Source organism: Chanos chanos, chromosome 5, assembly GCF_902362185.1.
Source record: "Chanos chanos chromosome 5, fChaCha1.1, whole genome shotgun sequence".
Classification (NCBI taxonomy): domain Eukaryota; kingdom Metazoa; phylum Chordata; class Actinopteri; order Gonorynchiformes; family Chanidae; genus Chanos; species Chanos chanos.
The window spans coordinates 26,009,700-26,034,817 of NC_044499.1; the positions used below are offsets into that span (position 1 = coordinate 26,009,700).

The window sequence follows — 25,118 nt, forward strand, 5'->3', positions numbered from 1 at the left end:
ACACATGATTTAATCTGTTATATGTACTTTGCATCTGGGAAGGAAATTATTTTTGATGCTCACAGATATATCATTAATGCTGGGATCAGACTACACGATATTTTTGTCTTTCATGATGGTCACTATGTCAGATTAGGAAATCATAGTGCCATAAATTCTTGCCGTGTCTTGGCCAGGAGACAGGCAACACTACAAGTATGACCCCGACCAGTCATCGTATGCTGCCTTCCAAGAGCTTGCACAAGTGCATAGGTCGTTGGGGAGGACGACTGTCATTCATCCTATTGGTAAACGTCAAGGAACATGTCGTACGGGATGTCAAACTAGGCAGGAAGATACCAAAAATTCTGACATGCTAGACTTTTCGTGCCGTGTGTTGTGTTTCATCAAGGGGCGTCCTAGACATCACATTGCTGTTCTTAGATTATGTTACACTACAAGGGGTAAAGACGCCCACTCGTTGTTCCCGACCATTCATATTTGGGGTTGACGCTGGAAGTTTGTCCGTGACAACAAAATCGTGTCAAAATCAGGCTGAAATCGTGTAGTCTGCACTCAGCATAAGAGACACATGCAATGTCCCCAAAAAGGATGGAAGGAATATACACATGACTTCATTGATTTTAGTATGGTTCAAACCACTTCCTTCACTCTTCCCAAGCTCACAGAACATATTGGTCTCACTTCTGTATCAGTTATTTATCTAATACTGGCACATATCAAAGTCTAAGTATAGCTTTTAAAGTTAATTCCACCAGATGTAGGTTTCTCAGTATTCTAGTATTTACAAATATGTCTAATTTTCCTCATTTTCTTGCTTTACTTTTTCTCCCTTATTTTCAAGGAGTAAAAAGCTAGTTCTCTTTCACAATATTATTTCTTCTCAAGTCTATTCAAGTCGGTGAGTGGATTTTCAGTTAGTATAGTAATCATTTAATAACAGTGTGGTCAGATACACTTTTCACTTATACTTTAGATGAAGTGAAAGAGGCAAAAGGACTAAGGCTATCAAGAATCAGAGACAGAATTTCTGAGGTCAGGACCAAGTTCAGATCCTCTCTCTGGGTTGAGGCGATCATTCCCAAAGTTATTTCTGTTCTCAAAATCTGCTTCCGGACTTAAAAGGTCATTCACAACTGTGTTGCTGTTTTCAAAATCCCATGGATAAAATTGGGCAGTGTTGGGATCAGAGCCAAATAACATCTCTGCCACACAGTGCTGAACAGAGTCTGTAGAATGTGATGACACCATCTTGCTGAGTTCGGAGCAGAACTGATGTATTTCTACAAGATCTGCCTTCGTGGTCACAGCCACTGGTGAATTCTTAGTGTCCTGGTTAGTCTGGTTGCACGTTTTGGAACCAAAGTCACACTCAGCTATGTCACTGCACTCAGACTCAGAGGGGTGACCACTGACACAGCTAGAGCCATGACCTTTGTGATTAACATGGCTAGCTTCATTAGTGTGTTTTCTATTCAGGATACAGTCATAGTTATTTATCTGAGGGGAACTGCTGGCCCCTGAGCTCCAGGAACTTGACCTTGTCTCTCCACTGGGTTCAGGTTTGATGAGAGTGGAGACACACATACAGTTTTCATCAGTGCTGCAACAATCATCAATTTGTTCATCATGAGGCACAGGGCTGAAGGGATCACGGTCTTTGGCTTCAGAGCCATTTAATTCCAACCATCTGTCATGGCTGAACTGAGGACAAAACAGATCACTAGTGTTTGGCTTCATAAAGTCATGACCCAAAATGTTTTGGGTCTCAGGACTTAAGAAAGGTGCATTGTCAAGGTTAGAGCCATATTTTCCTGTGTCAGCGGAAAGAGGACTAACTGGACAGAACCCAATGAAGCTGGGGCTGCAGTTCTTTGTATCAGTGGATTCAGGACTGAAGGGGTCACATGCTGTAAGTCTGTGCTCAGTAAGATCCAGACTCCCTGAGATTTTCATACCACTGGATACAGTTTTAACAGGTTCACAGTTGTCTGCTGTGTAGTTACTGTGATCCATGCTCCTAATATCAATGAGTTCAGTGAGAGCTCTTGTGTCCAAACTGTAAGGACAAAGGGGCTTTGTGGCCTCTGCCTTGGACATGTTTGGGTCCCTGGGCTCTGGATGGCATCCCTCAGTTTCAGTGGCTTTAGGACTACAGGGGTCACAAGCATGAAGCTGATGGTAATCAACATTAAATCTTTCTTTGTCCTCTGTTATAGGATTGATAAGGTACAAGGCACTGAATTCAGATTCACATCTCTTGTTCAGTGGCAAAGGACTTAAAGATTCAAAATTCCTAAAGTCAGAGTCTATTGAATCGAATTCCTTAGTGTCAAAGGTCTTAAATGCAAAAGGATCAAAGTGTGTGTCTTTCAGTTCAGTGCTGAAAGTATTATCACAAGCTTTGTGACCACTGGACACCACATTCTCTGTATCACAGGACACAGGACTAATGAGGTATTGGAAGTTATGCTCTGAGGTACACACATCTGCATCAGGAGGCATAATATGACCATCAAATTGTTTAGCACCCAGATTTGAGTCAAATCCAAATGAGCCATCTGTTTCTGATGAAAACAGGTCTTGCTTGAAAACATCCTGGGTCACAGGTTTGTTGCATTCATTTTGTACTTCATAGCTCGAGGTGTCTGGATTTTGAACATCAGAATCTCGTGTCCTTTCTTCATTGGCTTCAGAACTGAAGGGGTCTTGTGGTCTTTGCACTATGCTGTCTTTGTGAGAATCTTCCTGGGTGTACAGTTTAAGACTGTACTCAACAGCATCTGTAAGCACTGGATGGTTGTCGTCAAACCTTTCTGTGAAATTTGGTGCTGTATTAACATGGTTCTGCATCCATCGCGCCTGGCCAACAGATTCAGATTTTCTTCCATTGGGGTCCGGGGGGCTATTGTCTCTAAGTTCAGGACTTCCTGGATCTAACCTTACTGTGAAGAAATATATATCTCCAAATTTGTGGTCGTAGTTGTCAGTGTTGACAGGCTCAGAACTGCAGGGGCTGAATCTCTCATTCTCAAAGTCATGAGGGACACACCGTGGCGAATGGTTAGAGTCTTGACTGCTAAACTCAGGGCAGAAACTGAAATTCTCCCTTAGCTCAGGAGAGCTAGTGTAAGACCGTGTGCCTTTGGATTGAGGACTGCTGAGTGCTGGGCCCTCCATACTGCAATGGAATCCAGCCTCCGTTTCCAGCTTGGTTCCCATGGATACAGTACAAGCAAATGCATTTAACCCCTCAACAGATCTATCATTTGAAGCTCTGCTGTTGGACTCTGTATCATATGTTTTCTGAAGCCTATGTCCATTCTTATCCAGATCTTGTCTGTTTACTTGAGGACTGGTGGATTCATGACTTACAATTTTTGTTTCAGTGGACTCAGCATGGTACAAATCTTGCTGTGCTTTGATGTGGCTGGAGGGAATCTCCTTTTCAACGCCAGCATGGCTGCAAAGGTCAAGGTGTCCCATGTCATTGGTTTCAAGACTGTGAGCACTGAACTCAGAATCTTTCAAATAAAGAGGAGCTAAGGAAAAATCATTGACCCCAGCATTAAAGTGAGCCTCTGATTCAACTTCATTAAAGGATTGGCCATCACAGAGGACAGCATCTGTAGGAACCCTTCCTTCAGTCAGTAGCTGATCCTGTGGAAATGCATCTTCTGAAGTCTGACTGAAGAGAACGTCTGAGGCAAACGGGTCAGTACCCTTGAAAGGGTCACCTGATAAAAATTCTGAGATAGAGAAAACACATGCCAGTCATAGTTCAATGTACAGTGAGCGTGTTGAACAATGAGGTTTTGGATCCTTCTACATGACCATGTTTACCTATTTTGAGACCACTGTATTCCAATGCTACACTAATACTTAAGTAACAGACAATACACCCAGAAGATGCATCAAGCTGAGAGGGGTCTGTAACAGTGCTTACCAGCAACATCCACCTCTGGAAAGTGCTCATCTCCAAACACACCATCTAGTAACATTTCCAAGAAAAGATTAGTATGTTTGCTACTGTATATTAGCTTTATCATTATCATCATCATCATTAGGCGCTTTCGGACTGAACAGTTCCAGGGTCTCATTTGATAGGAACTACCCCCGGGGAACCCTTCTGGGGAGCTTCCCCTAGAACTACATACGTTCTAAGGCTTCTTCTCTGTTTGCATTCACACCGCCAGTAGGAACGCTGAAGTGAGGTAAGCTGGCTGGCGGTATAGCAACATCACACTAAAAGCTGTTGTTTACAGCTAACCAGGTTACAGGTAACCAGGATATTTAAGTACAAATTTAATGACTTTTAAGACCTTTTAAATACCTCCAAAATGAAAAAAAATACCATTACTGCGGCAAAAGAAATCGACAAACTAGACTATAGTATACACAATTAATGAGTTTTTTTTAATTTGAATGACAGAAATATTGAGTGTACATTTGACTGCCTTATTATTAATGAAAATAAAACTGTATGGCGATATACCCGGTCCAATGGAAAAAAATGTCCCCCTGCATTTACCACGGCAGTAGCAGTGAACGACTCGATGGGCATAGTACTTTTTGGGTACTAGCATAGCGCTTGTGCCTGACGGTTGCTCGCAGCGGCATGGTTTTTTTTTTCTTTTTCCCCACCGCAGCCCTAAAATCGTAAGCTGGATAAACACATTCTTATTTTAGGTTAAAATGCGGATCACAGCCACACACGCAGACACACAAGCACCTACCGAAGCAGAGTGTACGCTACCTCTTCAACGTACAAATATACATTGGACATTGCAGAAATGGTCATTGTTGGGGGATATAAAATACCAGTAAAATAAAACATAAAAACCATGTCTCCCCTCCTACAGTTCCAGACATTTTAAGACATTTTTAGACATGAATATCAAAAACTAAATGTAAGACGTTCTAAGACTTTATATTTTACACGGATCTTTAAAAATGGCGGTTGCAATCATCGTATACCTACGTCTGGACCAATGGCCGTACACCTATGTCACAAGGTTCCTATTGTGCTGCAAAATACCTACCCTGAAGTAGGAGCTAAAAAAGCCCCTCAAAAAGGCGTTCTAAGAACTATAATCGTTCTAAGTTCCTGTTGTGTGAACACGCGAAAAAGGGGGTACTTTCTCCAATAGTTCTTATAACTTTGGAAAAGTTCCTCCAGTGCGAAAGCGCCTATTACAATCATCATTGAAACACTTACGTTCAGTGAATGGGTGAGGATGGTAGAAGTCAAACTCCATGCTTGTTGTTTGATTTATGACCTGAGTCATGAGTAATTGGCTAGTCTCAGCCTCCTCCTCCTCCAGGTCAGGTGAGTCTACCTGTTTAAAACACACACACACACAACTTTATGCAAATGAGCAGTGACAGGGTCGAGCGACGGCCAATCAGAAAGCAGACGTGTTCCTCTTATATTCTTTTGCTGTGAAACGTTTTCTTAAACTCTAGTTCCTATATTAGCATTTTAGTTCCCATAGCCGACATGGAGGAGAAATGGATATGAATAGCGGCGATGCCGAATGCTACTTTGAGGTCCATGGTGAAATGGTGGTGTTTGAAGCACGATCACACTATTTATAGGAAAATAAATTCCCTCTAAAACATATTTTTCAGCGGGTTTTTTTGATTGATGCATTTCCTGTCAATACGTTTGTAGTCCACTTCCTCAAAACTATGTTGACAATGCCCACAAGCTGGCCGCAAGCGACTCCCAGCCGACAGCGACACAGGGATTTGGTGATATACAGCGATAAATTTGCTGCCAGTGTGAGCGCAGGGTAACACATTGACTAGTACACTGCCACATACTGGATGACTGGCACAAAAGTGCATGCTCTATTGAATATAATTATATTATTACATTCAGAGGGTAAGACAGCAATACTTCAAACTAATCCTAAAAGTAATTAAGGAATTATTGTCGCTTTAACTCTGTTCTCTGTTTTAGCACCACCTAGTGATCTTACATATTAACAATACCATGTGATTATGCAGTCAGTCTGCTTTATCATCATCTAAATGCCCCTGCCTTTCCCCTAGAACAAGTTTAGCTCTCTACCACAAAAGTCAAGCCTGCAAACATTTGATTTGCAGTTGTGGATACTTTATACAGAAGCTTGCATATTATTTTGGTCACTGTTCAGACTGAGGCATGAAGAGACTGCCTTCATGCCTAAAACGATGACAGTTATTTATGAGACCATGCAGTGTGGACTAGCTTAATAATTCTTTAAAAAAAAGTGGAAAATCTACCATGATGGAAGTTCAAACTGAGCAGGAGCCAATGAATCTGTGTGTAAAAGGTGTCGGGTCGGCAATTGGAGGACACACTTTTTACATTGCAATACGTGGGCTAATAAATTTTTCAGTAATTCTGAATTTAAACATTGTACAGAATCTCCCCATGTCCCCCTGTTTCTTTTTCTCTCTGACCCTCTCTTCCTCCCCCTCTGTTTCTTTGACCCTTGTTATGGCCCAAGCCTCTGCATTCAGGACCAATGCACACCAAAGCAAAAATCACTCATTTTAACACCTATCAGACACAAGGAATAGCGGTTCTAGCTTGCATGGTGCCTTGGGCGTACCCCACCTTCAGTGTGGGAGATGTTGAACTAGGCAGGAAAATACAAAAAAAATTGACATGCTAGACTTCTCCTCGGGGTGTCATGGGGCGTCCCAGACGCCACATCACTGTTCTTAGTTTATGTCACACTACAAGGGGTAAAGACGCCCGTTCGTCGTTCCTGACGTTCATGTTCAGGCCCGATGCTGGGAGTTTGTCTGCGATGACAAAATCGTGTAAATCATTTCCAAGTTACTGAATGTGGTGATCCAGGAACTTAGTTAGCTAAAGGTATTGAATTTGAAGAATATTATTGTACTTGCTACTTTAATGCTGTTATGTAATATATGTTCAGGCCAGTGTTGGGGTAGTTATTCAAAAAAAGTAATTACTTATAAGTTACCAATTACTTTTTTAAATTGTAATGGGATCACTTTACTCGTTACTCCTTTTGTAAAGTAATTACACTACTCATTACTTTCCTTTTGAGTTACTCTCTAAAACTACAAATTCCCCAATTTACCACATAAAAATACAAGGGCAAACATCCTAGTCCTTTCATTACTTTACTTTCAATGCAGTAGCCTAGTGCAAAGTATGAACACAGTTAAAGGCATAACTTAGCAGCCTTTAATTAAAAAAACAGTGTTGCTAATACTGATTGGATTAGACTACACCATAAAAATGATACATCAGATAAAGTGGTTAACTACCAGTAGTTTCTGAAGTAGCTAGTTATATGTTTTGGTATCATCATCAGCTGACAGCTGCGTTATCTGTATTTTGTGATTAAAAGTAACATTAAAGTTCTCCGTATTATTGTCCTGGCTGGCTACACTGTATTTTTGGGTTTTCTCAAATGTAGCAGACCTTGCTAGCTAGCTAACTAACCAGTTGTCGGTCTTGTCCCATTTAACGGGAGCTACTGTCAAGGATCTAATCTCTCCTTAGTGACAGTGGATAGTCATATTATAGATACACAATTAAGGTGAACAAGTGTGTGTCGCGTCATGGCTGTTTTTATAATCATATTTTGACACCGCTGGAACACTGTATTGACCAATTAGCACCCAGGACCAGAACTATCCATTTTATAAGTTAAATTTAAATATTCAGCACAAAAAGCATTCTTTTGAAAAGGCGTGACTAATGCATTTTAATAATCCAGTAACTGTAATGTGATTACTGAAATTTGAACTGTAATGCTTTACTTTATTTCGTTAAGAAGGAAAGTAATATAATTACAGTAACACGTTACTTTGTAACTCATTACCCCGAACACTGGTTAAGGCTAAAGCCCAATTTATACTTTTGCGTTGAATCTACATCGTACGTACGGCGTAGGCTCTGTATAACTGCGTACCCTACACCGTAGCCTACGCAGTAGCTTGACACGCACCTCCCTAGAAATGTGACTACACATCGCTGCGATGCACGTCGAAGCAGACCACAACAACTGTGATTGGTCTGCTTGGTAGGATCACCCTCCTTTTGCTCAATTGGTTCAATGGTCGTACACACCATCTCCTCCGATGTCTTCTCTCTTCTCTGTGTTGCAGTAATTTCAGTAAAAGTAACTGTTGTTGAACATTTATTAGCTCCTACTCCTACATGATCCACTCAGTTTCAGTCACGATTGAAATTTTTCAGCAAAATGGAGAACTGAACACTCGTTATTTTGAGAGCACCGTTTGTTTGTCCCCCAAAGTTTAGAAACTCCTTCTTTTTAATGCAAAACTTCTTTTACAGATATTGCTGTGCAAGGGCTGAATTCCTACTTTTTATTTAACATTGCTCCATCGTGTGATGCTTGAGGAAATCAACACAGTGGCATAGAAATCTCACTGCAAACTGGTGTTTTGAAGGTTTCGTTACAGAGCAACGCGGACACACCAACGCAGAAGTATAAATGCTCACGACAGCGTAGGCCACTTGCGTAGGCCACTTGCGTAGGCCACTTGCGTAGGCTACGGCTATGGCTATGGCTCCGGCTAGAGCGTATGCAGAAGTATAAATCAGCCTTAATGAGGACTTATTCTGAAAAAATTCTAGGTTCAGTGTTCAGAGCGCTGAACTATAAATAGAGTTTTTCGAAAAACTGTAATTTCACTGGGTTCAGGTTCTCAAATAAGGCTATGGTCACAACTAAGTGATATTAGTTTTAGAACTTACATTAATAGTGAATCATTAACCAGAATGTCTCTATACAATTTGGTACAAGTGTATAACTGTATAACAAGTTATAGACCAAAGCATATATTTTGCTTTATAACAACCCCATTTACATGATGTAATCTCAGCTGTAAATTCAGCAGTCTCAGTCTCAGATGGGGTCCTACTGTGGTGGCTGCGTGATGAACTGCTCAATATGTTGAATAATGGAGCTCCTCCTGTCAGGGACCTGTCAGTAGTGAACAGATTCATTCTGTTCATTAATGATGAGTTTTAGCTAATACCTGCGGTGTCATAGAACTGGCTGATGCATCTTCCTCCTTCACTTCTGTCAGGGTTATTTCAGTAAAAGAAGATGAGCCACTGCTCTTCTGAAAGAGAACGCAAAGATGTGGGAGAGAATGAATATAGGAAGATGGGCAGGAAAAGAGGAAGACAACTGATACGAATTTTCACACATACCAGGTTCTCAGTGGAATATGGTCTGTCAATATTCCCCTTATTGTGTTCTATCTTAGGGGCATCATCTTCACTGTCTTGTTTAAGGTTGCCTTCACTGTGATAAATCAGGTCCTCCTCTATTGTTACATCTTCCTCATTTGCTCCTATGTGTATGCTTCCCTGAAGCACAGCACTTTCCTCTTCTAAATGCTGGTTGATCACTGCAGCAACAGAACGTTCTCCAGCAACCACCTCAGTGATGAGGGCACCAAGTCTGAGCTTTGCCTGGTTGACAAAAAACAGACCAAATATAAATCAGTTCAGTTTTATGGAAAGGTCAGTTACCTATGATCTGTTATATCATCTTTCACCACCTCTTTTGGAGGGTGAAGGCTAGCATGTCTTCCCCTCAACATATATGAGACAGTTCACCATGAGCTGAGTAGCATCTATTAGGCACCAATTACTTTTCACTCCACTCCACATGCAATTGCACATCAGGGAGAGACACACCCACCTGAGTGAAAACAGCACTCTGATTGGCTATAACATAAACAAACAATTCTGGAAACAAATTCTGTCCTGAAAGCTGACCTTTTTCCTACCAGCATTCTCACTCAGTTAACTATCACTATTTCGTCAGAGTACATCTTAGTACATAGTTAATTGAAAGCGGAAAACTATTACCTGCAAGCTGAGGATACAGTGCCTTATCAAAAATGATCATGGTTGTCATTTAAGCAATATATTAGAGCACAAACAGGAGATCAACAGAATCCTCCCTAGAGCCTCAGAAGAGCTGCAGCATCCAACTTAACAACAGCAATCAATACTTGAGGTTTACAAAGACACATGGAGGAATATTATGGGCAAGTGTTAGACAGAGTTCCCAGTGTTCTCTTATTCTCTTCAATCACAAAAAAAAATGCTAACATTAACTCCCAACTACATCCTGAGCTGTGAGGAGAGTCTGAACTTTAATAAACATCGACGGCCTGTGTCTCTTGAATTTGCAGGTGTTGAACAAAAACATGACCCCCTGGCAAATGTGATGAAACGTATAGGTGAAGATAGGTACCTCTGGTGAAGATTAGCTCCATGCTGGAAACCAGAAACAATCTGCCAGTCGACTGACCTAATCATCAAACCAAATTACACGTCATAAACTACTGTTTGCTATGGCCTGACTGGAGCATCACTGAGGGTTACATGTCTAACCTAAGACACACCCACCTCTGTGACTTCATCATATGATTCGCTAATCAAATCCTGCAGCTGGCCAATCTGGCTGTGTGCATCTTTTATCTGTGTTTCTGCTCTGGCAACCTCTTCCTGAAGGCACAGCAACTCCTCCCTGGCTCTGCCCAACTCCTGTTGGTATTCCTGCACCCTTTCCTCCAACTCTTCTTGCTCTTCCTGGAGTGAGAGGAGCTATACATGGAGAAAAATAGAAAAAGATGTGAAAAGGGGCAGGACTCAATGAAATGCAAGGTGAAAATCATCTCTGTAGAACATTAATGTTGTTTTAGCACTCTGACTTTTCATAGTGACTCACATAAACTGTGGGATACACCAACGTTTCTAACCTCGCTTCCACAGGGATTCAGAAAATTCCTCCTTATTAAGAGTTGTGAAAACAAGAGCTTATTAGTCTAACTGTGTTAGCATGCTGAGGTATATGCTTCACTCTACACTTCAGCTATACCTTTCCTCAATCCAGATAGATAACTTGAATTATACAGAGATTAATAATAAAACGCTTCAATTGACAGGACAAAATTCTGTGGTCAAAATGATTTTAGCTCAGTGAACTACACTATTTTTCCACTACCACTAGCACATGAAATGAGACAAGACTGTTTACTTTCACTTGCTTTTCTCCACAGGTCCCTGAGGACAAGCATGGCTTTTTCTGCCCTGTTTCAGTCCTGCTTAAAAATCAAACTCATACCTGGAACATTTTTATTGTGACAACCCTCAAAGAAGTTGATGTCCAAACCACGGTCACACAAGGCATTAAAAAACGCTAGTTTTCATTTTGGCTCACAGATTCCCACAAACCAGTGTGAAGAATGTGATTTTTTTTGGGAGGGGGGTGTATATGGAAAAGCAGGTGAGGTGAGTGCATTTATTGTAGTTCAGGCAAATTACAGTGTCTAACAGAACTGAAGCACTCATGAAATATGGTGCCATACACTGGGAATCCAATAAAATGATATAAACCACAAATAAGAATTTAAAAAGTGAACACTAGATTCACCAGTAAAAAGTGGTATGGTCCATCAAATCAAACACTGTTGTAATGGCAAAATTCAGTGCCTTGGTATCTGTGGCTTCTCTTCTCTCACAGTAACACTGTCTCTTCTGGGTGCTTGCTTGCAAAAGGGAAAAACCTGGAACCAGGTCACCTGTCTCTCCTTGAGCTTCCTCTGAAGCTCAGGTACCATTACTGGTTCATGCTACTCACAACTTCACGTTTCCCAACAACAGGCGTACAATACTATCTTTAGTTAGAACACACATGAAATCCTGCAGGGAGGAAACACCTGTGTCAGGTCCATCAGTGTTCAGGGAGCTACGGTGATGGCTTACCAGTTGGCTCTCCTGCTGCCGCTGCTCTTGGATTTCCTCCAGTTGCTCCTTCAGCTTAAACCTGCTTTGGGCCAGACTCTCCAGAGCCTCCTGTGTTTGGCACCGCTGGGCCCTCTGGTCCTGTAGAGCACCTGTTTCTTCAGCCACCTTCTCCTGAAGCTCCTAAAAACCCAAAAGTGGCAAGATGAGAAGGAGAGGGAGATTGCTGATGGTTTTATTTAGAAACGCCAAGGACAGGTGAATATTATGGAATCAAAAGCCTGTGATGTTTTCAAAGGGTCCAAGAGTTTTAGAAGATTCAGTGAATTAAAATGTTTGATAGCATGACAGGTGTTGACAGGCCAGCTGTAGATGACCTGGACTTTCTCTGAGATCTTGTGAGAATTTCATGCAAGCTAACTCATCAATCACAGCTCACAAGTTAGAGTTGTTGAGTGTAACAGAAGGACTGAAAGTGGAGGAGGAACTCCTTAAGGGACAGCATCAGCCACTCTGTATGTCACAAAGGAAAGGGAACAGTGACAGTCCTTGATTTTCAGACTGCGACTGCTTGAGCTTATGTGTGTAACAAAAAAACAACAGAAAGAACTTTGACTCTGTTAAACTGAAGGATCCAAAATACTATCATATTTTGTAATGTAATGATCAGATGAAGAAATCAGGGCTATGAAAAAGTGGCAAAATACACACCTGGACCTATGACTTCTGAACATTTTTAGAATTTATATCTACTGTATATATTAGGGGTGTAACTGTATACAGAACTCACGGTTCAGTTCACACCACGGTTTGGACATCATGGTTCGATATGAGTTCAATACAACGGGAAAAAAGCCACAACCCACCCCCCCCCCCCCCCCCCCCGCCCAAATGCATAAGGCTAGGTTTCTTTCGTTTATTCTGAACAGAGAGTAGTGCAAGTTACAGTTTGTTCCACCTAGTGTCATATAGTCCCCCCTGAGGTAGTTGGTACAGCCTGCAGTGCATTAAAAGGTGCCACAGAACGGAAATCACGATTTTCCTTGCCCTTTTGAATTCACTGAGATGAATGTGCCATGGAAACATTGTCAAAGTATGAAAATATGCATTCTCCTCCTAAGGCCGTACGATCTATGTGAAGAAAACAAGGCTTTCTACTGCCCGTTCTGAATTCCTTGCGTTTGTAACGTCACAACTGCACATGGCCGCCTACAGCAGCGTGTAGCCAATCATCAGCTACTAACCGCCAGCATTGCCATCTATTATTCATTAAGAAATGCGGTTTGCTTCTTACTACGATGTACTGGTAAACCACGACATAAGGTCCTTGAAAATGTATGCCATAATATGTTTGCACCACAACTGCATCCCAGATCTTAAAGAGAAGAGAACAAACCAACTATGAGAGAGTGAAATGAGAGACTCACTTGTGAAATTTGGTTCCGCATTACGTTGATCAATCTTCGCACATATGCTACCGCGTATTCTCTGTACGACTGCATGCACCGAACCATAACATCCATACCGTGACGGTTCGGGACAAATACACATACCGTTACACCCCTAGTATATATGTTTCAAAATATAATTTGTTTTGTGTAATCTTCTCATTTTTTGTGTGAAGGTGAAACATATTGAATAATCCTGTTCATTGCGCTAAACTATATGAAATTGTTGATTAGACCATTGAGTGAGGAGCATGAAAAACGTAGAAACAACATTGTCTACTGTTATAGCTGCAGAGGCTGAGGTCAAACTTTCCTAAAAGGGCTATTTTAGTATCAAATACAGTGCATACTATTTTAGTGTCTAGTACATACTGTTGTGTTTGATAACACAACATAAATATATCTGTACCAAATATAATAAGTTATATCAGTAGTAATGGTTTTTGTCATTAATGTTTTGATATCTATACAAGATGTAGCAATGCCGGCTCTACACCCTGTCTTAAAGACCCATAATACAAAATGCAGCTTTATCTCAGCTTCTGTTTAAAAACAAGAGCAGTGTTAATCAGATTAGATAGTGGAGACCTTTCTCTGGTGGTTAGAAACTAACCTCTGGTCTTCTAACCCCTGTGAGATTGAAAAAAAAGCTTATTTGGGAATCCATTGTCCACTGTTGTTAAAGGGGAGTGTGCATCTGTGTAGTATTTAATTGAATTTAAGGTCAAAGTGCAAAACAAACAATACTGATAAAAACACACACACATACACACACACAAAATCAAAAGCTGAGGTGCTAGCACATGCCACAGTAATACCCAGTGCTATATCAGAGCTCATATGCAGGCAGGAGTTAAGTGGAGCTTTAAGAAGGGGCTGCCTTTCCCAAAGACCCCAAAGCAGGAATCATCACAGCAGACTACATGGATGAAAAATAGTATAATTTGACAAAGACCTAAAGTAAAATACATATATCAGTGTGTAGAGGAATACTTGTTTCATTTTCATGGCAAAAGAAACTGTATATCAATCTTCAAACAGTGCTGAAGACTGAAGATTTACAGTGCTATGATGTCAGATTTACAGTGCAGTGACGTCAGCTCCTTGAGGTTGATGAATAGGCTTTTAAAGTCTAATGAAATAACAGCCAAAAAATGACAGAGAGGAGGGACCAAGGAGCCTGAAACCTGGGCGCTGCACATTTATACGAGTCCTATAGAGTTGTAAGAGACTGGGTTAGGATTTGAAACAAGGAGAGAGAGAGAGAGAGAGAGAGAGAGAGAGAGAAAATGAAGAGATTACCTTGATTTCATCACACAGTTGGTTGGCAGTCTCCTTCTCCTTGCTCTGTAGTTCCAGTGAGTTTTCTCTACAGCAAACCGAGATATTTCATAATGCAGTACAGAGCTCATGTCATCCATTACCTTTCTGTCCTGTTTGTTTGCCTGCCTGTTTCCTCTGTGTACACTATACATAAAGCAACCACTCATCTTAGTTTCCTCATCCTCATGCAGTTACACATTATGTACACACATACACACTGAAGACTAGACTCTTTTTTAGTGAGAGAGAGAGAGAGGGAGAGAGAGAGCATGTGCAGGATGCTGCGTAATGGGTGACTCACAGAGGAAGACATTGACAGAGAGCAGAGGGGCAGGTCGAGTAATGCATTGTGGGATGCAAGAGGCTCATTCAGAAAAGACCTGTACAGTGTGAGTCTTTCCCTATGCTATAACATAGTCTCTTTTTTACCCCTAATAATTCATTTATGGAAGCCCAAGAGAAGACTGAGTACAATTACTGCACAAATGACCTTAGTTATCCCTCAAATCATCTAAAGTGAATAACTGTGTAAGAGTCACTGACAGTAAACATATTCACAAAACGAACCAAAGCATGCATTATTAAAAAGGCCAATTTAACCATGCGCCAAATTAACCATGGATGAGGCACTCCGTGTCGGTTCATGTCCGAGAAATTCGCAAACCCATGTCCAGACAAGGAATTTAACGTTACCTCAAGTTAGTACATAATATAATTGAAAATAAAGAGTTCAGTATGCAATATGTAGACCACAGCACCCTACAGAGTCGCACATTCTTATAAAGTGATATTTAGTTTCCACCGTGCATTTTTTTTTTCAAATGGACTGATGTCCTTTTTAGGTACCTTTGGTTAAGAAAAATGCTCGACGTAACATTAACTCATTCTGACCTTCTGACTAAGATAACGTTAGTGACTAAACCGAACCGGGACATTTATTCTGGTCACATCACGACACCGCTTTCCTCCGAAAATCATTTCCTGACAGAACAATAGCTATGCGGAAAAAACTTTGCATGACAAAGAATCATATATACATCCCTTTTTTTCTTATTCTGTCACATAACAGCGTACCTGTTAGAGGCACCCGCGCGTTGCCGTCCTGGTCGCAGGCAGTCCAGTATGAAACGCATCATATTGGCGGTGCTTGCTCTCCCATCCTAGGAAGACCTAGATCTAGATGCTTTGATGTGTTTGTGGATACGGCATACGGGCTACGCCAGTCCTTCGTGAAAATGACAGCGGCGCTAGAATCTGCTAAACGTGTTCCACTAACGTATAATTCTCAGTGAATTTTTCCACACCCGAATCTTCCCTTAGTTCTGCGCCAAAATTTACCATCCCCTAATCTCATTCAAGTCTCCTTGAGCGACGGCGTTTCATCACGTGACATGCTACCGCTTGGTGGCCATGAGATGCCATTATAATTTCTCACCGGTGTAGATGAGTAATACGCGACATGTCCCACACTGAACACTGAAAGTAATTCACTCAATAAGTCCTAGCTGCTTGAGTGAGAAAAGAAGATGCAGAAACACTGAACAACAGCCCTTAACTGTTTTGACTCTAGTTATTTAACCCTAGGGCTCTAAATAGTAAATTCACCGGTGTTAAATTTCTGGTGTTATGTCCGGTAGAGTCAAAGTTTAACGGTTTCAATGATACATTTTACACTTTCAGCTTGGGTTGCTACCTTTAATGTGGAGTCATAAGGGACGCCCCCCCAAGAACCCCAATCCGCTTGTTTAACTGGTTTGATTTTACTTGATGTTATGTTATTTTCAGCTCTTCGAAGACCTAGTGTATATATGAAGCGACGTGTGCGAAGATACGGGACAAATCGCGCCCCTTACTGATTCAGTAGGGACGCACTATTTTATTTTCCAATATAGGACGATACCGTATTATAAGGGACGGGTGGCAATCCAACTTTCATCACTCGGTGTAGATAGAATAAAACTGCCATCGTTAAATTGCAGAGTTTACATAAATAAACATCCATTCCGTGTTAAATGTTCCATCTGGGATATTTTGCAACGAACACCAATTCTCCCGCCGCTAACGGTCGGATCTCTCTCAAATCCCTTTGCTGGATACATCGCCAAGTGATGGACTATTCTGAGGTGAATTACTAATTTACTTTTGGCAAACGCTGATTAATACATAATACTAGATATGTATGACACTCTAAGATTTGTAAATCTTGCATTCGTTTTGTTCTCTTTTTGAGGCTGTACATAATATAAAAGTTTATGGCTCTCCATGGAGAGCTGCAGCTTGTTGTCAACCAACCTCGGATTGCTAACTGATATTTAACGTTACGTTATGTTACATGTGGACTTTGTCGTGGACGTGTATGTTGTGTAATGTGAATATACATAACATTAATTTACTTTCGAAGTCACCTTTGTCAGTCTAGTACGTAGTTTAGTGCAATTAATGTTTGCATTGTTAGCTAACGTTACTTAGCTAAATGCTAACGTTACTAGGCTAGGCCACCTAGTTGTTAACGTTACCCACGTTTCAGACAGCTACCCACGTTGTTAGGACGTAATTTGCCTAGCTAGCTAACATATCAAACACAATTAATATAAAATTGTTTGCCTTTCCGTCAACATATAACCTACTTTTGAAGCGGATGTGATATGATTGTCAAGGGTGAATGCTTGAATAAAATGTCAAGAGGGGGGAGCCATGCTTGGAGATGGTCATCACTGGTGAGTTAACATAAGGCTACGTTTGATATGAAGCAAGATTAGCTAGCTTAAGTAAAGTAAAAGTAAAGTCTCCGTGATTGCACAAACACACTGTGAACAGTGAGCAGTGAATTTGTCTCTGCATTTAACCCATCCAACACACCAGTAGTGAACACACACCAGACGCAGGAGCAGTGGGCAGCGTTCCTCTGCGCCCGGGGAGCATTAGGGTTAAGTGCCTTGCTCAGGGGCACACAGCCTGTGGATGTTGGGCCTGGGAATCGAACCAGCAACCCTCCGATCACAAGCCCGGTTCTCTAACCTTTAGAACACGGCTGCCCCAAAAGCCACACCCAACGTGGGGCTCAAACCCACGACCCTGAGGTTAAGAGTCTCATGCTCTACTGACTGAGCTAGTCGGGCAACCGTAGCTTGCACGCTACTTCAGTGTTTTGATATAAAGTGACATGAGACTACGGCTGCGTCCGAAACCGCATACTGACATACTGCACACTAAACTTGCATTGAAGTACGTAGTGCGCAGTACGTACTAAAAGATTTTAGACAAGAAAGTTTGCTAGAATTTGGACGCACTAATGAGGTAATCAAAATGCGCCACATTTTGCGCGTGAGCTTTATAATCGCGGTTTAATGACGACTACCTGTAAACAGAAACAGCTGTACATTTAAACGCTGCATCAGAAACGCCCCTTTTTTCCATATAGCCTTATGGGATTGAAAAGTGTCCAGTGCTCGCATACTTCGTTTTTCCAACGGAAGTAGTATGTCATCCGGGTACTATTCACATACTACTCTATGCATACTGTGTATTTGGACGTACTACTAATGGTGGCGTACTGTTTTGACGTACTATTTAGTACGTTAGTATGCGGTTTTGGACGCAGCCTACGTGGCTGACCGAAGTAGCTAGCTAGTTTATGTTCCAAACTTGTGCAAAGAAGAGAGTTTAGCCATAAAACCTGGTTTTCTGTGATGCTGTTGATTCATTAGGCTACGCATTTTCATAAATTTCTCTGAGCTGGGTAGTTCATTAATTGTATGTTCATTTCATTTGGAGAAAAAACGGAAAAGGTGTCTCATGTAAACTGGTCCACTTCTTATTGAGATGTGTACTTTTGGAGAACATATAAGTTATTGAACAGCCAATGTTTAATAAACCTACAATTGAGTTTTCCTTAATGAAAAGTTACAAACTAGTGTGTGCTGTTAAGTATAGGCTGTAAGCAAAGAATATTGGAATGAGCAAGAAAATTCCTATCAATTAATTTCTGTGTATTTGCACTAATTACAGTATATTTTGAGTAATAATTTTTTTCTTAACTCTTTTTAGTCAGAGTAAAGTTCTCCATGCACGAAGACAAATCCTTGACCGTGACAGATGATAGAGGAACAGAGATTGATGCTTCTGATAATTCTGATTAAGGTATATTTTGTGCTTGGACTGGGTCATTGTGTAGTTAAATATTGACTTTGTCCAACTTACACATACAGTTGCCATGCAGAGGTATAGCTAATTGGCACAGAACAAATTGTGGTGTTTTGGTTTGTTTTTGTCAGTATACCTAACGATGATATATTTTTTATATATTTTACTTTGCTAGCGTCGCCTGCCAATGAGTCTCCTAGGCTTTTGGAAAGGTGCCGCTCATATAAACCCAAGCTGATAACAGAGGCAGCTGCGCTTGTACCCACACGATTGCCACAATGCTTTTTACAGTCTGCCAGAGAGGAGCAAGTGGAGTCATCTGTAGACAACTTGCAAGGTAACTCTTTTTTTACATTCGCAAAATGGAAGTTACCATTGTATAAAATAACCATGTTAATTCTGGACATTCATTTATAGTTAAACTGTCCAAACACTTTTTGTGCAAGACAGTTGAGTGTATAGAATTATTTGGTTCCCCTCCCCCTACATCCTGTCACCTCAGCCAGCCAGGAGAAAGGGTCATAAGACTCATAAGATCAGTGCAAGTCAAGCCGTGGACCATCTGCTTTTCATAAGGTGTGTAGTCATTCCACTGTATATGTATTTCACAAAATATTGTCACTGAACTGAATATGTTGTTTTTAACAGGGAGTACTTGATTTCAGTCCTTTCTCCTTTGTTCATTCCAGTCATGCCAGAGTGTTGATCAGCATTTAGATGCAGATGAACATTGGCGGCCATATCTGCTAGCTTCGGGAACCAGCAGGCAAGCCATCAACAGCTTCTACATAGTCTGTCAGGATAAACTTTGGACTCAGATGCTGACCACCAAATGAATTTTCCTGGGAGGTTTATTGTGGCACGCAGAAGTCTTTCAATACCCTTGACAAAGAGCAGAATCCAAAATACAGGCAAAGGTCATACCAGAAAAAGCAGTCAGTGGCAGACAAACAATCCAAACAGCAAGCAATGGCAAAATCCAGGGACAGGCAGAAGGTTCAGAAACAGGTACAGAGCAAGACAGGCGGGCAGAAGAAGCAAAATCCAACAGGCAAAAAGCTGGATCAAAAAAACTGGCATAAGTCAAACCCAAAAGGCAATATTAGTTACAGAATGGCTAGAACGACACACTGGGAAAAGTGGTATGAAGTGACAAACAAAGGCTTGAACAGGCAGGGTTTAAAATGACAGACTAATACAGATACAGTGAGCAACAAGTGAACACAATGACACAAATGAGGGGCGGGGCCAGAACACATGGAAAACCAAAATAAACAAAAGTGCATAACCAAACCAAACCAATGACAACCAAAACCAGATGTGACCAGGGGGGTATTTCAGAAAGCGGGTCTAACAAACTCTGAGTTTAATCCTGAACTCTGAGTTGATGAACCCTGAGATGGGAAACTCTGAGTTTTCGGTTCCAGAAAAGCTGATCTGGGTTGGTTCGATCAACTCTGAGTATGTTAACTCAGAGTTAAGCGCGTGCATGACAATTATAAAAAGCCATCATCGATGGAGCTCCGATACTACGATTCACCATGGCAACTGGCGAAAACAAAAGTCGTTTTACTTCACCCCGCTGCAGTTAGAAATTCTGATACGTGTTTATGGCGAGCATGGGCACATTTTCCCAAAAAAAAGGGGGCAACACAACTGCATCGGCAAAGGCGAGACAATTGGTGTGGGAGAGAATTGCTGCCCGAGTCAATGCGTAAGTTTGAATGCAGAAGTCTATTCATTTAACGTGTAAGCACACTTTCTTTTAATATTACAGGTGGAAGTGGTGGAATGTAATTGAATAAAATTCTGTTTTCATTTAGGAGCAATCCCATGGGCACAAAGCGCACCTGGCAGCTGCTAAAAATGAAATATAAAAACATAGTTCAAACAGGTAAGACATTTTGCTTAGGCCTATAGGCTCATGATTGTACCTCATTTTGGTTTTAATCATATTTGACATATTAAACAAAGTAAATGTAATTCAGTGGCTATCTCAACTTGGAGTAGCTTTAACCCTCGACAGATTGCTGTTTTAAGACACACAAATGTCCTCTCGCCTAATATCCTGCTTAGCAGATTAACATTTGGGCTGTAAATACTCCCTGAGATTTTGCCAATTATAGTAGTTTAAAGTATACTAAAACAGAAAGCTCTTCTTCATCACAAGATGATGATGAAGACACGTTGTCTGCTGCCACAGAGAGGGATTCAGAAAGGCCTACTGTGGTTTACATTAATATTATGTATGGTAGCTACTGATATTTCTCTCCCTATTAAAATGATTTTACATTCTTGTGTGGAATTATGAGTTTAAAATGCACATTGAAGGGATGACACATTCTTATCCTTTTTAACAGAGCATGACTGGGTATTACCAGGAGGAGAGTCCATCAACCTTCACAGCACAGATTGACACAGTGAGATGTTCAATGAATGCCAGGTTAATTCTGCATGTAGATCTGTAGAATTTAATGTCGTCCTTATGTTTTCTCAGTTATGAATTAAGGAGAAAAATGGCTAAAACTGACTGAGAAATGATGCACTTGCAGTGGCAGATTAAATGGCCTATCTTGAAATTCAATTAGCGGAACACCAGTTAGAGGTGGGTGCATGGTCACTGGTGAATTGTTAATTGTTGGAACAATATAAATATAGTAATTGTTGCATTTGCATTTGTAGGAAATAAAGAAGACCAAATAAAATGTGACAGATTTTTCTTTATTTGACTGCTGGGGGTGGTGGTATCTTAATCTGTGAAATGTTTTTGGAAAATTATCTTTCGGACGGGGTGGAGCAGGGTGCTGCTCTCCTCTAATTGTGGCAATATTATGGAAAACAACGCATGGCAAAATAGTGTCACATGCTGTCTCTGGGGTTACTCTGACTTTACGCAAATGCTGGAGCCAGGCTTTGAGCATGACTACTGTCATCTCAACCCGGGCTCTAGTCCTGCAGTGGGCCACACTGGAATGTTGTTGGGGGCCCAGCTCAGGGTCAGGGTAAGGGCTCAACAGAGAGGGCTGGCATGGGTACTCTCTGTCACCAAGCAGGTGGCCATCAAACCCTCCTGTAATTATACAGTGGATACATTTTAATGGTGTTAAAAGAGGGAGACAAGGCAATGATATTTGTGCAAAGCTTTACTTACCATGTGCAAATTTGTTGCTCAGGGTACACTAATGATACATTCGTATATCATGCACAAAGCCGGGCCACTTGGCTTCAACATTTGTGATCAAGTGTGCTGCATCACATATGATCTTGACAGTGCAGAGAATGAGAAATATTAGTTGCAGTATATTGTGATGTACAGGCTTTGTTACTGTAAGACAATAGTCAGTGTACCTGCACATTAATGCTGTGGAAAGACTTCCTATTCACATAGTCTACTTCATTAACTGAAGGAGCAGTGATAGGGATCTGTGTGCCATCGATGAAGCCCATGGCACTGGGAAACCCTGCAACATGAAAACTAACGACTGATCCCAGTCTGAGGTCGCAGCAGAATGTCATGAACACGATATAATTTAAAATATCATTACCTTTAACTGAATGATTCTACATCAGTCACCTGCAATCCTATTTAATTCCTCCTCGATGCTCCTTAGAGGTCTGACACTATGAAAATGTGCAGTAGCCGTTTAAGTGCAAGGGACACTTTTTTACGGCTCTACAAGCAGTTGCTTTCCCGATATACCCGGCATCGCCAGTGTTATGAAGGAAACTCCCGTCGGCAAAAAAAAAAAAAATGAAAAGCAAAGAATTTGCTCTGATCTGAGAGCAAGAAGTCCACGGTGTGTAATATTAGAGATGTAGGCCGGAGTTGTTCGGATAAATGATAGATCGTGATGAAAAACGTTAACGCTCGATTAGGTAGTCATCAGGGAATGATAATACATCTAATCGGGGGTCTCAAAAACCTCTCCCGACATAAGGCTATGCGAATTAATTTGGCTTCAACACCGATCGGGTTAGCGACGAAAGGAGACGCCATGTTTGACAGCTGCTTCAGGTTCAGCTGGAGGGAGGAGTTAGGGAGAAACTCAGGGTTTGTTGAAGAAAACCTGCCAGCGAGCAGGTTAGGTTCACAGAGTCAGTTACTGCGGTAACTGAGCCAGAGTTTGAGTTACCTCACTTTCTGAAACGGAAAACCCAGAGTTTCCTTCATCTCAGGGTTAACAAACTCAGAGTTTTCACTAAACCTGCTTTCTGAAATACCCCCCAGTGGGGGTATAATGGAGAAAACAAAAGTTGATGCAGAAACGCTGACTTAGTTCATAGATAAAAAGCTCATTCCATGCCAAGGAAGCATGCATTGTCTTATGATAAATTGGTCTGTGAACATTTCCAACTTGACAAGTCCAGTACTGTATCTTCTACTGTATGGGTAGGATGTGATGGGGTTGAGTATCACTGTGGATCTGTTGTTTGTGTTCATGTGGAGGACGAAATATCATTGTTCAGTAAAATTATGGCAATAGAGATTGTTTATGTTGAGCACCTGCATGCTTTTCATGTTAAAGAACTTGATAATTTGTATATTGTTAAGAGATGATTTGCAGCATCACAAACCTTTTGACCCACAGATGTCATGTGCTGTGATTCATTCTTTTATGTTGTGACTGAGTGTTGCATTTTGTAATGAGCTGAAATTGGGAAAGCTCCCTTATTTAATAAACAAATGTGAAGTACATCTTACTGTTTTTGTTTGTTTTGTTTTTTTTAGTTTAATGTGAAATGGTTCAAAGGTTTGTAAGCAATACATACACTTTACTAGGGCTTATAATGACATTACAAATAGTTTCTAATAGTGTAATGATGACACTACATTATTAGACACCATATATGATGCCACATGAAATATTTGCTTACTCTTATGGAGTTAAATACTGTCAGACATGCAGTGGTGCTGGACCCAAACGCAAGACACAGTGATGGTGGTAACAAAAATGGAGGACTTTACTTACAAAAAGCAGATAAATAAACAAAAACTGGATATAAACGGTGCAGCCAAACAGTGTCTTCAAATGAAAACAAACAACAATAGACAAAGGACAAGTCAAACACAAGGGCTTAAATACAGAAGGAGAACTAAACTGGGGAAACGCGACTGGTACAAATTAAGGCTACAACAAGGTTAATAAATGGAATAAACAGAATCAGGTGAAAGGTGGAGACACACGGAACAGGGGCACAAGACATTTCAAAGCAAAAGTCCAAAATGAGGCGCAGGCTGTGACAAATACAAGGAACTGTTATTCTCACAGAGTAATATAAAAGAGCCTTCATCACTACGTTAGTGTCACTTCAACACTGGCTTGAGGTTAAAGAGCAACACTCTTGGAGTTGATTTTTAAAGCATGAATTAACCATATGATGTTAAAATACTCTAAGTTGGTGTTACTGTAACTCTTACAGTTAAATTTTAACACTGTGTAACTTGTTATACTTATGGAGGTGTTAAATAAACACTTTTGTGGTGGTCCCCATATATACACTCTGCAAGTGTTAGATTTCACTCGATCAGTGTTAATTTTTGGATTTCACATTTGCAGTGTACAGTCGCTCTGGAAAATATTCCAGAAATATTGTATCATTGTATTCAGCAACGGTTGTTTAATTGAAGCAAGAAAGTTCCCATACAGTTTAACACTGTGCTATTACTGTAGAAATACTTAAAAACAAACAAAAATATCAGTGCAAAATATGTCACAGTTGATGCACTCATCTAATGATGTTTTATGCATTGGCCTTCATAATGTTTGTGTGCCCTCATATACATGTTTACTCCGCAACAATTCTCTCCTAATGATGTAATCAAGGCACTGCAAGCCATTGACATCAGGCGTTCAACTGGAGAGGATAAATTAGACCATTTTTTTCTGAAACTGTCCGCTCCAATTATTGCAGTGCAATTAACACATATATTTAATCTTTCTATCATGGCCACCATATTCCCTAGTGTTTGGAAATCAGCCCATGTGACTCCTTTGCATGAAGGAGGTGTCAGAGATGATTTGAATAATTACCGCCCAATTTCTAAACTTCCTTGCCTATCAAACATCCTGGAATCTCTGGTTAACAGTCAACTCAAGTCATTCCTCTCAAGTCACTCAATATTAAGCCTGCATCAATCTGGATTCAGAGCTAATCATAGCACTGTCTCAGCTATACCATTAGTTAGAAACAATATAGTATCTGCTCTTGATAATAACAAACACTGGATTTGTGGATTTATCAAAAGCATTTGACACAGTTGATCATCCTTCGCTCTTAAAAAGACTACATAATATTGGTTAAGATGGAAAGGCTTGCGACTGGTTTCAGAACTATGTGTCTGAGAGGCTTCAGTGTGTGAAGTTGGGAAATGTCCATTCTGAGTTTTTGCCAGTGACTAAGGGTGTTCCACAAGGATCAGTTTTGGGTCCTGTCCTCTT

The 25,118-nt window shown here is 40.8% G+C and overlaps 1 non-coding gene across 1 annotated transcript; it reads right to left on the reverse strand.

Annotated features, from left to right (window-relative positions):
• Positions 1-17,581: 17,581 nt before the first annotated feature.
• trnak-cuu (transfer RNA lysine (anticodon CUU)) lies at positions 17,582-17,654 on the reverse strand. Its single transcript has one exon. It is a non-coding gene; the product is annotated as a tRNA-Lys (tRNA).
• Between the last annotated feature and the right edge of the window lie 7,464 nt (positions 17,655-25,118).